Below are 23,436 nucleotides of genomic sequence, written 5' to 3'. Positions count from 1 at the left end.
AGGGATGACAGCCACCGGCTCTGGACATTCCCAGCCTCGGCGATTACCATAGTGCTAATCGGTACGTATACGCTGGGAGTCACCCCGGGGACAGTGACCACCCTTAACACCAAGCCCCTTCACTTGATTCCTAGCAGACTAACGACTCTGGTGGCCAGCTACAGACAGATTTGATACACAGGGGACCAACAGTGCACCACCAGTCTAATGGGCACCCACACCCGGACAACACGTGGGGTTTTTGGCTGTCCATGAGAGGCAAGAAGCAAACAAAGTGACGACAGATTCTCATGGAGAGCTGCCTCGCTTGCCGTCGAGGAACAGAAGTATCAAGCAGACAGCAGAAGGCGTAAGTGAGAGTGAATTGAAAGGGAGTGAAGATCCCAGGGTACATCGGGAATGGGACACCCGCAATCTCCAAAAGAAGGCGAGCTCCTAAAGGGTGGTTATTAGACACACTTTGTGTAAAGGTACCAATTGCACTTGGCGATCATTCACACCTGAACACTTCGAGATGAAGATTCTAATTTCGAGTCATCGGCGGAAGTAACTATGACGCGCTTATTGTAGCTGGCCCAGCGATGGGCAGGGATGGCTCCTTGTGGGCCATCACAGTCTCTGACTCACCTCCTCGTGGTAGCACCGGGCAATGGGCGTCGGATGGCTTAACGGTCCCGGCGTCTAGCTAACGAGTCAGGGGCGCAACACCCCCCCTTGGGCTGCCAACCCATCGGGGGAGAGACTGTTGGTACTAACTCTAAAACTAATAAAACCCACTCCTCCCAAGGAGTGGTACCAACTTTTCAGCCAGTCGCTGCTCCTAGCCCTGCTCAACCGGCCGTCGGGGTCACGCCGTTGTTTCGGTGTGACGTGTGTGATCGAGTGTTCGGATCAAAAATTGGCCTGGGTGTACATTCTAGGCGAGCTCACCCTGTGGAGGCCAATGATAATATAAATGTCGAAAGGACTAAAAGCAGGTGGAGTGAGGAGGAGTCCTTGATGCTGGCCAAGGCAGAGGCGGAACTGACCATGAGGGGAGGCGTTCGTTTTATGAACAAAGAGCTGGCGGGATTGTTCTCAGAAAGATCGGTAGAGGCGATAAAGAAAAAGAGACAATCCCAGCCCTATAAACTCATGGTGAAAAATTTCATGGAGGCTCTGGCGGGTCCATCCTCCAAAGCTCTTCCTCCCCTGAGTGCAGAACAGCGCACTCTCCCCTCTCCTTCGGCCCAGATTAGGGATGAAGCAACAGATAATGTGGCTCCTCCCACTGCGGGCCCACCTGTAAGCTCTCCCTCCACAGGGCCCCAGGCCATGCCCGAAATTGACTCTATCCCGATCGTGGCTCTATATCGTGGGCGATATAGGACAGAGGAACAAGAGCTGGAAGATCTTACCTGGGTAATATTACAACAGCTACCGCCCAGTAACGGAGTTTTCTCCGCTGTGGATATTGTTTTGAAGCTAAAGAAAGACTCTCCAAAAGAGGTCTTCCTCGGACATCTCGCATCGGTTATTGAGAGCGCCGTGCGAGAAGTAACATCGTCCGAGGCGCAGAAGCGAAAAAGGAACCTTCGCTCTGCAATCCACAGCAACCAGCTCACCAGGCGTCAAGAGCGCAAACGCCAATATGCTCTAACCCAGAACCTCTATAAGAAAAATAGAGGCCGTTGCTATAATGCCCTTATTAACGGGTCGCTGGGCTCTGAGTTTAAGGTCACTCAGGCCTTTGCTCAAGACTTCTGGGTTCACACAATGGCGCCTGGCAAATGTTCCCTTCCTGCCCTTCTTGCAAGGCGAACATCTCCCTCCCACGACGTTAAGGTAGCAACGTTATGGGGGCCGATTCTTTATGAAGAAATTCAGAGAAATATTCCCGCTCTGAATTCGGCTGCAGGACCCGATCGGATGACTCCGCACCAACTACGCAAACTACCGTGGGAATTTTTATGCAAGATTATGAATTTGTTCCTTTGGTGTCGGAGGGTTCCTGCTTCTCTATTAGCAGCCCGGACTGTTTTCATTCCGAAATGTAATTCGCCCACAAGTCCGGGAGAGCTCAGACCAATTTCTATTGGTAATGTCTTGGTGAGGCTCTTTCACAAGATTTTGGCTAATCGTCTCAGGGCTTCAATCCAACTTGACCCACGCCAGAAGGGATTTGCGCCTCTGGATGGTATGATGGAGAATACAACAGTCTTAGATTTCCTCCTCTCCACATTTTACACGGAGAGGAGAGAGCTCCATCTCGCTTCCATCGACCTCCAGAAGGCCTTCGACTCTATATCCCAAGAGGCCCTCCTGAGGGCTCTAGAGGACCTCCACCTTCCCCAAGTTTTTATTAATTATGTGGAGGACGTGTACAAAAACTCGTACACGACTCTGGAGTTCGATGACGGACGGCACACCACTGTCCATCCAACAGTGGGGGTCAGACAGGGGGATCCACTTTCCCCCTTGTTATTTAATATAGCCCTGGACGTATTTCTTCGGAGCCTCCCAGACAACATAGGAGCTCAGGTGGATGGCAGTCGGCTAAATGCAGTTGCATTTGCCGACGACATTATTCTATTTGCCTCCACAGCTAGGGGATTGCAGGAACTGCTAAATTGTTCTAACACGTCCCTAGGTGCTCTAGGGCTAAGGATAAATTTTATGAAGTCCTTTACTTTATCCTTAGTCCCCAGTGGGCGTGACAAGAAAACTAAGATCTGTTCTGGTTCCTTCCGGGTTGGGAACACCCCAATTCCGCACCTTGGTGTGGAGGCGGAGTGGACCTACCTGGGGGTTCCCTTCATGCCTACTGGAAAAGCGAAAGTAAAAATTTTAGAGCACCTTCGACCCAAGTAAGAGGTTCTGACCAAGGCACCTCTTAAGCCACAACAAAGATTATTCTTTTTGAGGTGCCATCTCCTACCCGGTGTCTATCACCTATTGGCCTTAGGAAGGGCTGGACCCTCCTCATTGAAAAAGGCCGACACCGTGGTTAGGGGATACATTAGAAAATGGTTGGACCTCCCGGTCGACACCCCCGTCCCGTTTTATTATGCTGATGTTGAGGACGGGGGCCTGGGTGTGCCTTGTCTCCGCTGGTCCGGAGTTAGACTACGCCTTGACCGCTTGAATTATTTTAATCGTTTTTTAGCGTTTTTGGGGGTTAATCGTTCCCATTTTAATCATTTTAATTCTTCGACGGACCCTGCAGGACAGGTGTCCAATGAATATATCTCACGACAGCTGTCAAAGGTTGAACAAAGTCTGCTCCTGGACGGTACAATTTATGATACAAAAGCTAAACAGCGGCAGATGTGGGCTGAGCGGCTCTATGCCTCAGTAGATGGTAGTGCACTGAGAGCATCAGGTAAGACCGCTGGACAGCACACTTGGATATCTAATGGGACATTCCTTGTCAGCGGGAGAGACTACATTAATATGATTAAGGCCCGCATTAATGCTCTCCCCACTAGGACAAGGACAGCTAGGGGGCGCCCCAATAAACCAAGGAACTGTCGTGCCGGGTGCGCCGCCCTAGAGACACCCAATCATGTGGTCCAGCAGTGTTTTAGAACACATGGCCTGCGAATAAAGCGGCATAATGCAATATCGAATTATATAAGCCGCTCCCTTCAACAGAAGGGGTTCCAGGTCGCAGAGGAGCCCATCTATCCTCTGCCCGCTGGTACCCTTAAGCCCGACTTGGTGGCAAATAAGAAAGGCACTGCACTCGTCCTCGATGCCCAAATTGTAGGGGACGGGGTGGAGCTGGACTCCGCCAACACCGCCAAATGTCTTAAATACTCCATCAAACCATTGGAGCAGGCGGTGAAAGTGCAGACAGGCGCCCAAAAAGTTATATTCTCCAGCATAACACTAAACTGGAGGGGCGTCTGGTCACCTAAGTCGGCACAGCATCTATTACGATTGGGTGTCATTACCAAACGTGACCTATCCGTTCTCGGCACACGCGCCATTATCGGTTCTATGGCGTGTCACCGACGGTTCGGATTTATGAACACTCACACAAGTGGGGGGATGTGGAGCAGGACGGGGGTTGGTTGACTGGCTGATCCTGTTAACTATGGGGTGCTGCCTAGCCCCGTTTTATATGATTTTACTAACACCTTTTTTGTTTCTCTATGTTATTACCTAGGCAAAATTTTTCCTTTCTTCACCATCTCAGAATCTATCTGGAAATTAAAAAAAATAGCTTCTCTCCATCTCTGCTCTATCAGGAAAAAAAAAAATAGCTTTTAATTCTTCGATGGTGCTGGCCCAGCGATGGGCAGGGATGGCTCCTTGTGGGCCATCACAGTCTCTGACTCACCTCCTCGTGGTAGCACCGGGCAATGGGCGTCGGATGGCTTAACGGTCCCGGCGTCTAGCTAACGAGTCAGGGGCGCAACACCCCCCCTTGGGCTGCCAACCCATCGGGGGAGAGACTGTTGGCCCTAACCCAAATACTAATAAAACCCACTCCTCCCAAGGAGTGGTACCAACTTTTCAGCCAGTCGCTGCTCCTAGCCCTGCTCAACCGGCCGTCGGGGTCACGCCGTTGTTTCGGTGTGACGTGTGTGATCGAGAGTTCGGATCAAAAATTGGCCTGGGTGTACATTCTAGGCGAGCTCACCCTGTGGAGGCTAATGCGAATATAAATGTAGAAAGATCTAAAAGCAGGTGGAGTGAGGAGGAGTCTTTGATGTTGGCCAAGGCTGAGGCTGATGACCATAAGGGGAGGTATACGTTTCATGAATAAAGAGCTGGCGGGATTGTTCTCTGAGAGATCGGTAGAGGCGATTAAAAAGAAGAGACAATCCCAGCCCTATAAATTAATGGTCAAGAACTTTATGGAGGCTCTGGCAGGTCCATCCTCCACAGCTCTTCCTCCCCTGAGTGCAGAACACCGCACTCGCGCCTCTCCTTCGGCCCAGGAGACAATAGAAAATGGGGAAAATGTGGCTCCTCCCACTGCGGGCCCACCTGTTAGCTCTCACTCCACAGGGCCCCAGGCCAGGCCCGAATGTGACCTAATCCCGATCGTGGCTTTATATCTTGGGCCACAGAGGAACAAGAGCTGGACGTATTAACCTGGGCAATGTTACATGAGCTACCGCCCAGTAATGGAGTTTTCTCCGCTGTGGATATTATATTGAAGCTAAATAAAGACTCTCCAAAAGAGGTCTTCCTCGGACATCTCGCATCGGTTATTGAGAGCGCCGTGCGAGAAGTAACATCGTCCGAGGCGCAGAAGCGAAAAAGGAACCTTCGCTCTGCAATCCACAGCAACCAGCTCACCAGGCGTCAAGAGCGCAAACGCCAATATGCTCTAACCCAGAACCTCTATAAGAAAAATAGAGGCCGTTGTTTTAATGCCCTTATTAACGGGTCGCTGGGCTCTGAGTTTAAGGTCACTCAGGCCTTTGCTCAAGACTTCTGGGTTCATACAATGACGCCTGGTAAATGTTCCCTTCCCGCCCTTCCTGCAAGGCGAACATCTCCCTCCCCTGACGTTAAGGTAGCAACGTTATGGGGGCCGATTCTTTATGAAGAAATTCAGAGAAATATTCCCGCTCTGAATTCGGCTGCAGGACCAGATCGGATGACTCCGCACCAACTCCGTAAACTACCATGGGAATTTCTATGTAAAATTATGAATTTGTTCATTTGGTGCCGGAGGGTTCCTGCCTCCCTATTGGCAGCCCGGACTGTTTTTATTCCAAAATGTACATCACCCACAAGTCCGGGCGAGCTCAGACCAATTTCGATTGGTAATGTCTTGGTGAGGCTCTTTCATAAAATTTTGGCCAACCGTCTTAGGGCAGTAATTAAGCTGGACCCACGCCAAAAGGGATTTGCGCCTCTGGATGGTATGATGGAAAATACAACAGTCCTTGACTTACTGCTCTCCAAATTTTACACGGAGAGGAGAGAATAACATATTGCTTCCATCGACCTCCAGAAGGCCTTCGACTCTATATCCCAAGAGGCCCTCCTGAGGGCTCTAGAGGACCTCCACCTTCCCCAAGTTTTTATTAATTATGTGGAGGACGTGTAAAAAATTCGTACACGACTCTAGAGTTCGATGATGGACGGCACACCACTGTACGTCCAACAGTGGGGGTCAGGCAGGGGGATCCACTTTCCCCCTTATTATTTAATATAGCCCTAGACGTGTTTCTTCGGAGCCTCCCAGACAACATAGGAGCTCAGGTGGATGGCAGTCGGTTAAATGCAGTGGCATTTGCCGACGACATTATTTTATTTGCCTCCACAGCTAGGGGATTGCAGGAGCTTTTGAATTGTTCAAACATGTCCCTAGGTGCTCTTGGACTAAGGATCAATTTTATTAAAAGCTTTACCTTATCCTTAGTCCCCAGTGGGCGTGACAAGAAAACTAAGATCATTTCTGGTTCCTTCCGGGTTGGGAACACCCCAATTCCGCACCTCGGTGTGGATGCGGAGTGGACCTACCTGGGGGTTCCCTTCACGCATACTGGAAAAGCGAAAGTTAAAATTCTTGAGCACCTTCGACCTAAGCTAGAGGTTCTGACCAAGGCACCTCTAAAGCCACAGCAAAGATTATTCTTTTTGAGGTGCCATCTCCTACCCGGTGTCTATCATCTAATGGCCTTAGGAAGGGCTGGTCCCTCCTCATTGAAAAAGGCCGACACCGTGGTAAGGGGATTCATTAGAAAATGGTTGGACCTCCCGGTCGACACCCCCGTCCCGTTTTATTATGCTGATGTTGAGGACGGGGGCCTGGGTGTGCCTTGTCTCCGCTGGTCTGGAGTTACACTACGCCTTGACCGCTTAAACTATTTTCATCATGTTTTATCATTTAGGGATGTTGCTTGTTGCCCTTTTAATGATTTTAACTTTTCGACGGACCCTGCAGGACAGGTGTCCTCAAGCTACATCGAACGACAGCGGTCAAAGGTTCAACAAAGTCTACTCCAAGACGGAATTATATATGATACCAAAAATAAACAGCGGCAGATGTGGGCTGAGCGGCTCTATGCCTCAGTGGATGGTAGTGCACTGAGGGCTTCAGGTAAGACCGCTGGACAGCACACCTAGGTATCGAATGGGACATTCCTTGTCAGTGGGAGAGATTATATTAATATGATTAAGGCCCGCATTAATGCTCTCCTCACTAGGACAAGGACCGCTAGGGGGCGCCCCAGTAAACCAAGGAACTGTCGGGCCGGGTGCGCAGCCCTAGAGACACCCAATCATGTGGTCCAGCAGTGTTTTAGAACACATGGCCTGCGAATAAAGCGGCATAATGCAATATCAAATTATATAAGCCGCTCCCTTCAACAGAAGGGGTTCCAGGTCGCAGAGGAGCCCATCTTTCCTCTGCCCACTGGTACCCTTTAGCCCGACTTGGTGGCAAATAAGAACGATACTGCACCCGTCCTCGATGCCCAAATTGTAGGGGACGGGGTGGAGCTGGACTCCGCCCACACCGCCAAATGCCTGAAATACTCCATTAAGCCCTTGGAGCAGGCGGTGAAAGTGCAGACAGGCGCCCAAAAAGGAGGGGCGTCTGGTCACCTAAGTCGGCACAACATCTTCTGCAATTGGGTGTCACAGAAATATGACCTATCCGTCCTCGGCACACGCACCATTATCGGCTCTATGGCGTGTCACCGACGGTTCGGAATTATGAACACCCACACAAGTGGGGGGATGTGGAGCAGGACGTGTGTTGGTTGACTGGCTGACCCTTTTAACTTATGGGGTGCTGCCTAGCCCCTATTATTATTATTATTTTTACTGACATCATTTTTGTTCTTTTTATTATCCTAGGCAAAATCTTTCCTTCTTCTAGCAAATACAAAAAGCAGGTGTATTTTTGTATCTAGCTAGTCCCGGCGTCTAGCTAACGAGTCAGGGGCGCAACCCCCCCCCCTTGGGCTGCCAATCCATCGGGGGAGAGAATGATGGCCCTAACCGCAATACTAATAAAACCCACTCCTCCCAAGGAGTGGTTCCATCTTTTCAGTCAGTCGCTTCATCTAGTCCTGTTCAGCCGGCCGTCGGGGTCACGCCGTTGTTTCGGTGTGACGTGTGTGCCCGAGAGTTCGGATCTAAAATTGGCCTGGGTGTACATTCTAGACGAGCCCATCCTGTGGAGGCCAATGATATTTATGTCGAATATGTCGATATACGATTTATGTCGGAAGGACTAAAAGGTGGAGTGAGGAGGAGTCCTCGATGATGGCCAAGGCTGAGGCGGAATTGACCATAAGAGGAGGCGTTCGCTTTATGAACAAAGAGCTGGCGGGATTGTTCTCAGAAAGATCGGTAGAGGCGATAAAGAAGAGACAATCCCAGCCCTATAAACTTATGCTGAAAAACTTTATGGAGGCTCTGGCGGGTCCATCCACCAAAGCTTTTCCTCCCCTGAGTGCAGAACAGTGCACTCTCCCCTCTCCTTCGGCCCAGATAATGGATGAAGAAATAAATAATATGGCTCCTCAAACAGCGGGCCCACCTGCAAGCTGTCCTTCCACAGGGCCCCAGGCCATGCTCGAATATGACTATCCCGATCGTGGCTCTATATCGTGGGCCATATAGGACAGAGGAACAAGAGCTGGAAGATCTAACCTGGGTAATGTTACAACAGCTACCGCCCAGTAACGGAGTTTTCTCCGCTGTGGATATTGTATTGAAGCTTAATAAAGACTCTCCAAAAGAGGTCTTCCTCGGACATCTCGCATCGGTTATTCAGAGCGCCGTGCGAGAAGTAACATCGTCCGAGGCGCAGAAGCGAAAAAGGAACCTTCGCTCTGCAATCCACAGCAACCAGCTCACCAGGCGTCAAGAGCGCAAACGCCACTATGCTCTAACCCAGAACCTCTATAAGAAAAATAGAGGCCGTTGCTATAACACCCTTATTAACGGGTCGCTGGGCTCTGAGTTTAGGGTCACTCAGGCCTTTGCTCGAGACTTCTGGGTAAATACTATGACACCTGGCAAATGTTCCCTTCCTGCAAGGCGAACATCTCCCTCCCCTGACGTTAAGGTAGCAACGTTATGGGGGCCGATTCTTTATGAAGAAATTCAGAGAAATATTCCCGCTCTGAATTCGGCTGCAGGACCCGATCACATGCCTCCGGCCCAACTACGAAAACTACCTTGGGAATTTTTATGCAAAATCATGAATTTGTTCCTTTGTTGCCGGAGGGTTCCTGCCTCCCTATTGGCAGCCCGGACTATTTTTATTCCGAAATGTATTTCGCCCACAAGTCCGGGAGAGCTCAGACCAATTTCTATTGGTAATGTCTTGGTGAGGCTCTTTCATAAGATATTGGCTAATCGTCTCGGGGCTTCAATCCAACTTGACCCACGCCAGAAGGGATTTGCGTCTCTGGATGGTATGATGGAGAATACCACAGTCCTAGACTTAATCCTCTCCACATTTTACACGGAGAGGAGAGAGCTCCATCTTGCCTCCATCGACCTCGAGAAGGCCTTCGACTCTATATCCCAAGAGGCCCTCCTGAGGGCTCTAGAGGACCTCCACCTTCCCCAAGTTTTTATTAATTATGTGGAGGACGTGTACAAAAACTCGTACATGACTCTGGAGATCAATGACGGACGGCACACCACTGTCCATCCAACAGTGGGGGTCACACGGGGGGATCCACTTTCCCCCTTGTTATTCAACATAGCCCTGGACGTAATTCTTCGGAGCCTCCCAGACAACATAGGAGCTCAGGTGGATGGCAGTCGGCTAAATGCAGTTGCATTTGCCGACGACATTATTTTATTTGCCTCCACAGCTAGGGGATTGCAGGAACTGCTAAATTGTTCTAATACGTCCCTAGGTGCTCTCGGGCTAAGGATAAATTTTATGAAGTCCTTTACTCTATACTTAGTCCCCAGTGGGCGTGACAAGAAGACCAAGATCACTTCTGGTTCCTTCCGGGTTGGGAACACCCCAATTCCGCACCTCGGTGTGGATGCGGAGTGGACCTACCTGGGTTCCCTTCACGCCTACTGGAAAAGCGAAAGTTAAAATCTTACCTTCGACCCAAGTTCGAGGTTCTGACCAAGGCACCTCTTAAGCCACAACAGAGATTCTTTTTGAGGTGCCATCTACTACCCGGTGTCTATCATCTACTGGCCTTATGGAGGGCTGGCCCCTCCTCATTGAAAAAGGCCGACACTGTGGTTAGGGGATACATTAGAAAATGGTTGGACCTCCCGGTCGACACCCCCGTCCCGTTTTATTATGCTGATGTTGAAGACGGGGGCCTGTTTGCGCCTTGTCTCTGCTGGTCTGGAGTTAGACTACGCCTTGACCGCTTAAATTATTTTAATCGTATTTTATCTTTTAGGGAAGTTGTCTGTTCCCATTTTAATCATCCGACGGACCCTGCTGGACAGGTGTCCTCTAACTACATAGAACGTCAGCGGTCAAAGGTTGCACAAAGTCTGCTCCAAGACGGAATAATTTATGATACAAAAGCTAAACAGCGGCAGATGTGGGCTGAGCGGCTCTATGCCTCAGTAGATGGTAGTGCACTGAGAGCATCAGGTAAGACCGCTGGACAGCACACTTGGATATCTAATGGGACATTCCTTGTCAGCGGGAGAGACTACATTAATATGATTAAGGCCCGCATTAATGCTCTCCCCACTAGGACAAGGACATCTAGGGGGCGCCCCAATAAGCCAAGGAACTGTCGGGCCGGGTGCGCCGCCCTAGGGACACCCAATCATGTGTTCCAGCAGTGTTTTCGAACACATGGCCTGAGAATAAAGCGGCATAACGCTATAGGTAATTATGTAAGCCGCTCCCTTCAACAGAAGGGGTTCCAGGTCGCAGAGGAGCCCATCTATCCTCTGCCCGCTGGTACCCTGAAGCCCGACTTGGTGGCACATAAGAAAGATACTGCACTCGTCCTCGATGCCTAAATAGTAGGGGACGGGGTGGAGCTGGACTCCGCCCACACCGCCAAATGTTTAAAGTATGATATAAAGCCATTAGAGCAGGCGGTGAAAGTGCAGACAGGCGCCCAAAAAGTCCTATTCTCCAGCATTACTCTAAACTGGAGGGGCGTCTGGTCACCTAAGTCGGCACAACATCTTCTACGATTGGGTGTCATTAATAAAAGAGACTTATCCATCCTCGGCACACGCGCCATTATCGGCTCTATGGCGTGTCACCGACGGTTCGGATTTATGAACACCCACACAAGTGGAGGGAAGTGGAACAGGGCGGGTGTTGGCTGGCTGACTGACTCTGTTAACCTGTGGGGTGCTGCCTAGCCCCGTTTATTATTATTTATGACTAACTTCTTTTTTTGTTCATCTTGTTATGACCTAGGCACAATTTTCCTTCTTCTAGTTAGCGTCAGAACCTTGAGCCGGATTCCTGTTAGAGTCCTGTGCAAGATCTACTCCGCCTTCCTCCTGCTGCGATGGGTGCCTGGCTTCTTCTTGATTCACGTACGATCTTCATCCCGAAGAAACACGATTCGGCTGCTCCATCCCAGCTGAGACCTCTCTCCATAGCATCTGTGGTGGTTCGGCATTTCCACAAAATCCTGGCTACTCGTCTTATGTCCCAAGTGGATCCATCTTTCGACGACCTTCAGTTTGGCTTTCGCCCTAAGGATGGAATTGCGTCGGCGGTCCACTTGCTCGACGACCTTCTACAAGACACCTGTCGACGCCTCAGCTCTATCTCTCTGGCTGTACTCGACATGGAGAAAGCGTTCGACTCTGTCAGCCACGACGCCATCTTTGATGCTCTCGCTGCCAGGGAAGTCTCTCCAACTCTTGTCGAGTACCTCAAATTTGTGTATGCGAACTCCCGGACTTTCCTCTGCTTCCAAACACATATCGCCGGATCCTGTAAGACCCACCAGAGGAGTCCGCCAGGGTGACCCGTTGTCCCCGCTTCTTTTCCTTCTAGTCTTCGAGCAGGTGCTTAAATCCATTCCTGTCTTTGAAGGTTATATGCTGCACGGAAGAAGAATTAATCATATCACCTATGCAGATGACCTGGTTCTTGTGGCTGACTCCATCACTGGATTGAACAACATCGCCAACAAGATCCTGCCTGCACTCCATGCCTCCGGACTTAACATCTCCGTTCAGAAGTCTTCAACACTATCTTGGAAGGCTGATGGGAAGAACAAGCGAGTCATCTTTGACTCAAAGTCCAACCTGCTTGTTCGGAATAGACCTGTGCGATTCCTTCCGTGCCGATGAGAATTTCAAGTATCTGGGGGTCAACTTCACTTTGAGAGGACGAGTTAAGTTCAAGACTGATCTCGACGAACTACTCAACATCTTGGCCAAGTCCCTCTTGAAGCCCCAGCAAAAGTTCTTCCTGGTCAAGCAACTTCTCCCGAGCCTCTACCACCAGCTCACATTTGCCAAACTTGACTCTGGCATGTTGAAGAAGCTTGATGTCTCCGTCAGGAAGTTCGTTCGTCTGATACTACATCTGCCTAAAGACGTCCCGGTTGCAGCATTTCACGCTAACACCTGTGATGGAGGACTGGGTGTTCCAAGCCTTCGCTGGATTGCCCCTCTTCTAGCTGCCAACCGTGGGAGCAAATGCCACCCTGCTCTCCTTCAATACGATGGACGTCCAATACGAACAACTAAAGATATCGGCAAGATGTTCCAGGAAAAATTACACATGCAATGTGACGGACGGGGCCTTACCCAAACATCTAAGGTCCCTGGTGCCCATTCGTGGATCCAGGATGGGACATCCTTCTTGTCTGGTCAGGACTACATCTTCTGTATACACGTCCGCCTTGGTGCCCTCTACAGCGGAGCAAGAGTGGCCCGAGGTCGTGATAAAGACCACAAGTGTTCCAGGGGTTGTAGTCACCCAGAAACACTTAGTCACATTATTCAAACCTGCTATTCGACTCATGGTGCAATGATCCAGCGTCACGATGCCATATGTAAATATCTCGCCCGTGTCTTTGGTGATCGTGGATGTGCCGTACACGAGGAACCCCAGTTCCAAACATCGTTGGGGGTTCAAAAACCGGACCTCGTTATATACACACCGGAACGTGTCCTGGTACTGGATGTACAAGTTATCAATGACCAGTACCCACTTGAGCTTCCCCACGACACCAAAGTCCAGAAGTACTACTCGAGCCTTCGTCCACATCTAGAAGGTCTACGACCCAGCTACAAGGTCCTAAGTCTAACCGCCAACTGGCGTGGTGCCCTCTACGAACCATCTATTCGACATCTCACTGGATGGGGATATATAAGGGCCAAGGACTATAAGATCCTGTCCACCCGGGTCTTGCTGGGTGGCAAAATCTGTTGGCACATGTTCCAGCATATGACCTCTGTTCGCCGCAGAGTGAAGAAGGGCGTTGGGTGAGGACCCATGGGATTCGACCCCTTTGGTGCTCCACCATTATTCGAGTTGAAGTGTTTCAACTTTCGAGTTGGAAAAAAATAGCAAATAAAAAAAGCAGACGTTTACAAGAGCTGGACGATTTAACCTGTGTAATGTTACAACAGCTACCGCCCAGTAACGGAGTTTTCTCAGCTGTGGATATTGTATTGAAGCTAAACAAAGACTCTCCAAAAGAGGTCTTCCTCGGACATCTCGAATCGGTTATTGAGAGCGCCGTGCGAGAAGTAACATCGTCCGAGGCGCAGAAGCGAAAAAGGAACCTTCGCTCTGCAATCTACAGCAACCAGCTCACCAGGCGTCAAGAGTGCAAACGCCAATATGCTCTAACCCAGAACCTCTATCGCAAAAATAGAGGCCGTTGTTATAACGCCATTATTAACGGGTCGCTGGGCTCTGAGTTTAGGGTCACTCAGGCCTTTGCTCGAGACTTCTGGGTAAATACTATGACACCTGGCAAATGTTCCCTTCCTGCAAGGCGAACATCTCCCTCCCCTGACGTTAAGGTAGCAACGTTATGGGGGCCGATTCTTTTTGAAGAAATTCAGAGTAATATTCCCACTCTAAATTCGGCTGCAGGACCCGATCACATGACTCCGGCCCAACTACGAAAACTACCTTGGGAATTTTTAAGCAAGATAATGAATTTGTTCCTTTGGTGCCGGAGGGTTCCTGCCTCCCTATTGGCAGCCCGGACTGTTTTTATTCCGAAATGTGTGTCGCCCACAAGTCCGGGCGATCTCAGACCAATTTCAATTGGTAATGTCTTGGTGAGGCTCTTCCATAAGATTTTAGCTAATCGTCTTAGGGCAGCAATAAAACTTGACCCTCGCCAAAAAGGATTTGCGTCTCTGGATGGTATGATGGAAAACACTACTGTTCTAGACTTCCTCCTCTCCAAATTTTACACGGAGAGGAGGGAACTTGATATTGCGTCCATCGACCTCCAGAAGGCGTTTGACTCAATATCCCAAGAGGCCCTCCTGAGGGCTCTAGAGGACCTCCACCTTCCCCAAGTTTTTATAAATTATGTGGAGGACGTGTACAAAAACTCGTACACGACTCTAGAATTCAATGATGGACGGCACACCACTGTTCGTCCAACAGTGGGGGTCAGGCAGGGGAATCCACTTTCCCCCATACCATTCAATATTGCCCTGGACGCGTTTCTTCGGAGCCTCCCAGACAACATAGGAGCTCAGGTGGATGGCAGTCGGTTAAATGCAGTTGCATTTGCTGACGACATTATTTTATTGGCCTCCACAGCTAGGGGACTGCAGGAACTGTTCAATTGTTCATACATGTCCCTAGGTGCTCTTCGGCTTAGGATCAATTTTATGAAAAGCTTTACGTTATCCTTAGTCTCCAGTGGGCGTGACAAGAAAACCAAGATCATTTCTGGTTCCTTCCGGGTTGGGAACACCCCAATTCCACACCTCGGTATGGATGCGGAGTGGACCTACCTTGGGGTTCCCTTCACGCCTACTGGTAAAGCAAAAGTTAAAATCTTAGAGCACCTTCGACCTAAATTGGAGGTTCTGACCAAGGCACCTCTTAAGCCACAACAAAGATTATTCTTTCTGAGGTGCCATCTCCTACCAAGTGTATATCACCTACTGACCTTAGGAAGGGCTGGCCCTTCCTCATTGAAAAAGGCCGACACTGTGGTTAGGGGATTTATTAGAAAATGGTTGGACCTCCCGGTCGACACCCCCGTCCCGTTTTATTATGCTGATGTTGAGGAAGGGGGACTGGGTGTGCCTTCTCTGCGTTGGTCTGGAGTTAGACTACGTCTTGACCGCTTAAACTATTTTAATCATATTTTAGCTTTTAGGGAAGTTGTCTGTTCCCATTTTAACACAGCGGTCAAACGTTCAACAAAGTCTGCTCCGAGACGGAATAATTTATGATACAAAAAGTAAACAGTGGTAGATGTGGGCTGAGCGGCTCTATGCCTCAGTGGATGGTAGTGCACTGAGGGCTTCAGGTAAGACCGCTGGACAGCACACCTGGGTATCGAATGGGACATTCCTTGTCAGCGGGAGAGATTACATTAACATGATAAAGGCCCGCATTAATGCTCTCTCCACTAGGACAAGGACAGCTAGGGAGCGCCCGAATAAACCAAGGAACTGTCGGGCCGGGTGCGCCGCCCTAGAGACACCCAATCATGTGGTCCAGCAGTGTTTTAGAACACATGGCCTGCGAATAAAGCGGCATAACGCAATATATAACTATATAAGCCGCTCCCTTTAACAGAAGAGGTTCCATCTCGCAGAGGAGCCCATCTTTCCTCTGCCCGCTGGTACCCTTAAGCCCGACTTGGTGGCAAACAAAAATGATACTGCACTCGTCCTCGATGCCCAAATTGTATTGGACGGGGTGGAGCCGGACTCCGCCCACACCGCCAAATATTTAAAATACAATATTAAGCCACTTGAACAGACGCTGAAAGTGCAGTCAGGCGTCCAAAAAGTCCTATTCTCCAGCATAACGCTAAACTGGAGGGGCGTCTGGTCACCTAAATCGGCACATCTTTTGCGATTGGGTGTCATCAATAAAAGAGACCTATCCGTCCTCGGCACACGCGCCATTATCGGCTCTATGGCGTGTCACCGACGGTTCGGATTTATGAACACCCACACAAGTGAGGGGAATTGGAGTAGGATGGGTGTCGGTTGACTAACTGAATCTGTTAATATATGGGGTGCTGCCTAGCCCCGATTATTTATTATTTTACTAACATCTTTTTTCGTTTCTCTTGTTATTCTCTTGGCACAATTTTCCTTCTTCACCATCTCTGACCTATCAGGAACAAAAAAGCTTATTTTTTTAGAGGCACTGGCTGGTCCATCCTACAACGCTTCTCTGTGCACTATCCCCTCTCCTTCGGCCCAAGCAGAAGTAGAAGTAAATAATGCGGCTCCTCCCACTGAGGATGTCGCTTTATTCGCAGGCCATGTGTTCTGAAACACTGCTGGGCCACATTAACTTATGTGGCTGTTTTTATGAAAAATTTTAGCCAATATAATGGATATTGAGGATCCTCTTCACTGTTTGGGATAGTATATTTTAACCTATTATTGTCTTATTTTTGGTATTAGAACTTCTTACTTTGGAAATTACTATGAGGCATAGCAGAAAAAGCCCGTCTATATGGTTCCGAACACGGACGCGATCTTCCATCGATTCTAATTTTAATCTCCGACTCTTCTGAGGTCTTCCAGGTGGACTCTGTGCGAAGTTTTGAGGCCCAGGCATGACCGTCACCGGATGGAGAGGTTGCCTTAGATTCTTAAATCTCAGGAAGGCCCACAGGTGAAATTAACGGGGAATCAAGTCGCACCAAAATACTGACTAGATCGAGGTTCCAAACGAACTTGGAGGGCATTCTCCCCTTCACCGGGTTTAAGAACAGGACCCTAGCAAAAGGGACAAAATAGACCGTCTCTTCGCAGGCTTCCAAAATACCCTCTCCCCTCCTATTGCGGACGATTCCGTTCTGCCCCCTAACACAATCTAAACCTCGGTCCGGTCAAAGACTCCATGATCAAAATCCCTATCTATCGGGGATTGTTCTATGATGCGACCGAGAACCTGGCTATTTAAATAAATGAATGAATGAAAGATTCTCTCATCGCTTCGACACAATTATACTTAATAAACTGAAAAAATTCTCCAATATGTCCGACGATCTCATTGCAAAAAAGAGGCAATTCTTGGAGGAATTACGTATCAATTTTGTTACGTAATACTTTGATTTCTTTGTCGAAGCCATAAAGGGCATAAGCTCAGCCCTACGATTAGTAAAAGAGAATTTTGACCTAAAAGAGCTGAATTCTAATAACCTAGCTAATATGAAGGCATATATTGCAGGGGCAGAACGAGGCCCTAAAGGACAAATTGGAGTCTCTAGAGGAAATGCGCAACAAATGTGAGAAAATAAATTCAGCCAATAGCCCCAATATATTAATAGAAATGCTAAATACCATTCGTACCCGGCAAAGAGATTTCATCAACTCCTGGTAAATTACAAAAATAATTTGGCCGAAATTTTTTTTTCTTCAAAGTTGTGACAAATGAACAGAAGTCACCTATCAGCCCCTCTCCCAGGGCCTCCGGGGGGGGGTGCTTATTAAACCCAAGGTGGATACCATATTGATTATGAACAGAACAAGGAGGCAATATTAACATGCATGAAACAAAGATCCGTCTGCCAGGGTAAGAGGGATTAGCCCTATTTATGGAGGTAGAATTAAAATCATATCCAAAATTGAAGAGTAACTATATACGGGACATCCTCACTCAAGACTATCTTAGAGAGAATTGACTTCATTATTCCATCCAAAAGATCCCCACAAGTTATATATAATATAGATAAATAGACTGGAGAGGACGAACTGATAAAGGGAATCCCAGATAAAGATCTATTTCTGGGAGACTCTGCGACCAAACCAGGTTGAATTTTCAATTCCCGCGCGAAGGGAAGAGCATAATCATTGGATCCTTATTGCACCGTCCACGATTTTGAATGAAATTCAGCAGGGAGGAGGGCTATATTATGGATGGAGCAGACTTTGGGTGTCCGAGTTTATTAATGTGAGGCAGTGCAGCCACTGCCTGGTATACGGACATACCAAAGTTTGTGGAAGCAGGGGAGATCCTCCAACTTGTCATAGATGTAGGGAGTTTAACACCCTTGGGAAGGGACATAAATGTAAGAAAACCTGTTGCATCAATTGTACCAAATCCAATCGAAGATTTGGAACCCATTTTAGAATTAACTACAGCAGCCTCGACTAGCGGTGCAGATGTTATACGAGACAAAAAGAACCGATTCGAAATAACAGACTATGGACAATAGAACTCTTTGTGGAATTTAAGTAAATCTTAATCATTGTGAGAAGGCGCATGTCGGTGTTTTGCCAGAAGTGCTAGGGATTTTGATTTTACTGCCGCCCAAGACCTATATATAACAATCTATACATAAATATACTTTGCAAGTATTGCACATTTTAACATTTTAAACATTTAAACATTTATTAGTTTAAAAACATTAAACATTTATTAAACACACATAACATTTTAAAGGGGAACCCCAAACTCCGCTTTGGCTGTCGGACCTTTCTCTCCAACGGCAAGAAAGCTATAATATATATTTAATGAAAATCTTAATGTTCATTTTAAGTTCAATGCCACCAATACAGTGTGTATTGATATTTATTTTAATGATTTTATTTTAAACATTTCAAATTGTTATTTTCTCTCACACGACAACAAAGATGACACCTTGGTTTTAACTTTTTAATTACTTAATCTTTTTTGGATACTTTAACTGTAAAGAGAAACGCTGGAGCTATGACTCGGATAATTACAGGGGGAGAAAAATGAGTTCATAGCCTCCAATAATCTATGTAACATCGAAGAATACGGTCCGACCTTTGTATCAACAACACATATCGGGTTCCCCGATCTCACACTAATCAGCATACCCATTGCAGATTATGTTAAAACCTGGGGGAGGGGGTCCTGGACACCGAGTTCCATAGCCATCCTGAATACATCTATTTCAAACTTGAATATACAACCACTCCAGATGCAGATTTTTAAACCTAGTGAGAAAACAATTCAATCAATTTAAGAATAAACTAAGCGATATCCAAAATATTACTGATCTAAATAATTTTAGCAGAGACTTCACTGAATTTATACATAACAGTGAATTTAAAACTTTAAAGAAAAAAAATTAAAACAAACTGCTAGGAAATTCAGCTTCTGGAACGAGGACCTTCGGCTGAGCAGAAACAGGGTAAACAAGCTGTTCAAGGTTTACAGGTCTCACATAAAATATTCTACGGAGGACCTTATTCTTGTCTCAGGGATTGAATATCGCAAAGAAAGGAACGGATACGAAAAGAAATTACAAAAAGCTAAAAGGAAAGCCTGGGAAAGACTGCATTAACTACAATGAATTTTGGGTTCCTCTTTAAACTAATCTTTAAAAAATCTTCAAACAATGACAGAGTTAACTCGATGGGTGGCCTAGACTTAGGTAGCCAGAAACGAAAATATTATGACTTGAAAAGGAAATCTTGTATACTATTCTTATATATTTTGGTTTTTAATGAATACTGCTATGAAAAGTGCACGTATGCTTTATCAATTAATAAATATGCACTAAGGAAAGGACTTCTGGACACAAACCTGAAGTAACAGAGTAAGGCCGGTAACATCAAAAAGTTTATACAAAGCTTTACAAATGGAGGAACGAAGGAAAAAAAACGTTGAATATACAGTAAATTAACAATTAAAACTGTGGGAAATAATACGACTCAAATGTTAAAATGTGCAATACTTGCAAAGTATATTTATGTATAGATTGTTTTGGACCTTATCTGATGAAAATAGAGTAATGTATTGTAAAAGGTGGGTCAAATATTCAAAATGTCCTCAAATTTCCTTTTATTATGTAATGATGCATTTAAAAAGTAAATCAAACTTGGTATAATTTCTAGAATAAATACTTTTCTACTTTATTTTTTTATCATGTGATCTTTTCTAATATATGCGCAATAAATTAATTTCGATCAATTATAATTATTCTAATGAAATGTTTTTTCTAATTCTTGCTGCTTTTATTAGAATACATTTCAACGTCAATTGCATTAAAAAATAGAATTTTATTTTAGATTTGAACATGTATCAACATTGTCTGTATTTTTTGGAACAAAATTTTAGTAAATTTAAGAAATTTAGAATATGTAAGCCAATAAATAAAAAATATTTCCCTTCAGTAATAAACACTAAAAATAACAAATACTTGCTCTAGTGCATTTAATTCTATGAGTAGTGGATTGTCGGACCATGTTATTTAATATTACAAATATTTCAATTGTTTAAGGTTATGAATTCAATCAATCTTTTGCACTTATAATAATTATGAGTCATATTCCAGCGCTATCAAGGGCACATCTTCTGCAGGGGTGATGGGCTTCAAGAGCTTGAGGTAGCCTAATGTCTCCTCTTCTTTCTAATTTTCTCTTTAGTTTTTGCTTTCTAATTTCTTTCCAGAGTAGCGAGGGAACTCTCCATGAGAAGCTGTCACCGCTCTGTTTCTGTTAGAACGGAAATATACTCCCACGTGTTTGGCCGTGCGGGATGACCCTTTGGATGGGTGGTGGATTTCGGTCCCTGGTGTATAAATCGGCTGGTCTGCTCAAGGGGACGAAGCAAAAGTGGTCAACATTCGGGGCTTGGCGTCAAGGGTGGCCAATTATGAGATGATTAACATATTCTTTCATATTTATGGGTATGGTATTTTTCTCCACTATAAACAAATATATCCAAAGAATTATAGAACATCAACATTTTGAATCCTATTTGTGGGGGTTTTCGGCATATATTAGATTATGTTAACTTTATTTTATAATTTATTATTACCCTTTTTATTGATATATTTTTATTAGATTTGAAATGACGTTAAGGTTTTTTTTTTTTTTTTTTTTTTTTTGTCAAATCTGTCGGGAAAATATCTAGTTTGTGAATTAAATTTAAATCTTTATCAATAACAAACATTTCTGCCTCTTAGAAAAATGTATTAAATTTAATGTTTTTCAGGAAAAAACTCCCCCTGGTGAACACTTTGGACTTTTTTTTCGAAATTCCCTGAGAACATCTCGTGTACAGTATATACCAAATTTCGCTGTAATCCGTTCACGTTGTAGGATGCTGTTTATAAGAGAAGTTTTATCATAACCACCCTATATATTTATTAAAGTATGCAATGTCTGCACCCTCTTACTTTATTTAAATTAGTATATTTATTTTTTGAAACTCTTAAAGCAAATGGAAATTAGCATGAGATCTTCAATAAATGAGAAAATATCAACAAAAATCTCTTGAAATTTTAAGCTTGCTTTTAAACATTAAAATAAAAATGGGCATGTTTTTATTTTTTTATTGAAACTCACACGTTTTATATGATCTTTATAGATCTGGCGTAATGTAGAATGGGGCTATTGTGGTTTGAAAAATTGAAAGGGACCCATTGGCTGAAAATTTTACTATTAAAGTTTATTTCTCCAATAAAGTACATCAATAATATAACATTTAAAACATCTAATTTCAAAGATTTCAAAATACCAGCAATAATATGGAAGATCACAATTTGTGAAAATATTTCTTCCCACTTCCCAAATATTTGTGCACTTACCTCTCTGGAAAGATGCCCTTGAAGCTCATATTAAATAATGCAAACCTTTGTTTTATTTATTCAAAAAATTTATAAGCAGTTCAAGAATAGTTATCAAACGAAGAAAAACACGGTCTAGCAATATTCAGATGGCTGAAACTTTAATGATCTACATCTTATTCATTCACAATGAAATATTCACTTACTCTGAGATACGCTTGTAGAATTCTTACAATTCAAATTAGTTTTATTAAATTTTTAATTCAATTTCATAATTAGAATACACTACATATGATCCAAATCAGCACTATTGCAGCATTTGCAAAACATTAGGAACATAAATACGATTACCTAAGTAAAATCCAATTATCTGTAGTTGTCATTCACATGTAGGTATTTCTCAATCGGCTCATGATTTTTAAAATTATTCATTGAGAAGGTTTCCAAAAGTAAAATTGAATGAGCCCAGTTTTGTATTTTACTGAGCAATTGATTTTAACTATAATTAACGATCAGTATATTTTCTAACGTATGCAAATCGTGAAAAGTTGAGAAAAAAACACTAATTGACAAAAATTGTTAGAGTTTTTTTTTTTTTAAATACCAAACTGGGTTTATTAAGTAAAGCTCTAAATCCAGCAATCTAAAGTTAAAATTCAATTAATAAAACTGACTAGAAAAAAAAATACTAGCCAGGATATTTTTTAAAAATCTAACAAGTACAAAAAAAAAGATAGAAATGGCTTTAAAACTTTTTTTTTGCAAGACAAATTAGAAATTTTAATACTTTATGTATAGAAAAAAAATTAAGATGAGTCAATTTATGACGTTTGTAATAAAATTTATCGGAAACTTTCATTCTTTTGCTCATAAAGTTCATGTCTCCTTAGTTGGCGTCTTCGGTCTTTTTTTCGCTCCAATAAAATGATTTGAAATAAAAACAGAACATCAATTACTTCTAAAGACACCAGCATCCTATAGAAAAATATACATGGCGCTGGTCACGACTAGGGCTGGGCGATAACGAAACTTCATCATAGAGATATATCGTTCAGCACATAGCGATATTTTCCGATATATCGCTATATTATTTATAGCTATCATAAATTATAAATAGCATCTCTTCACATATTGACTGATCAGAACGATTCCGAATAAAAAGTTCTTTTGAATAAAAATTGAAAAAAATTGTTAAAGCCCCTTTAATAAAGTGTGTCAATGCCAAAGCAATGTCTGCAAGTTAGAATTTAATTGAGAACTTAAACTTAATTGAGAAAACGCGAGCTGTGAATAAAATTATGAATTTAATCTGGATTAATCCTTTTTGCTTTTATTTCTGAAGATGAATATTTAGCGATTAAACAAAGGATAGTCAACAACCTTCCGATAACCGCAATTATTTTTCCAAAATGGTATCATTTAATTAGGAGAACAGGACAATTTATTCCAAAATGACATACTTAAATCAAGTGCTTTTACATATTAGAATATGACAGTATTTACAGAAATATTAACAAAAAAATCTGTATGTGAGTGAAAAAACATGAAGAGCGACAAACACTAATCGGTTACCAGAACGAAATCGAAACGTAAATTGTGAATATCGATTTATTGTATCGCGACTTACCGTGAACTATTCTTCATGATCGTGATTTCAATAGATCAATATTTCTCAAAAACTGGCATCGCAAAATCGATTTTTAAAATATCGACTTTTTTCGATAAATCTAAAATCGGCGAAGCCCAAGTCACGATTTGTCTTTCATCCTACAACTAAGCTGTTTGACTGAAAACGTCTCGGTCGAAGAGAACGATACGAGGCGAGTGTGGTCTC

Source organism: Argiope bruennichi, chromosome 9 (assembly GCF_947563725.1).
Source record: "Argiope bruennichi chromosome 9, qqArgBrue1.1, whole genome shotgun sequence".
NCBI classification, from domain to species: domain Eukaryota; kingdom Metazoa; phylum Arthropoda; class Arachnida; order Araneae; family Araneidae; genus Argiope; species Argiope bruennichi.
The sequence above is the reverse complement of the archived record's forward strand: the minus strand, read 5'-3'. Positions refer to the sequence as shown.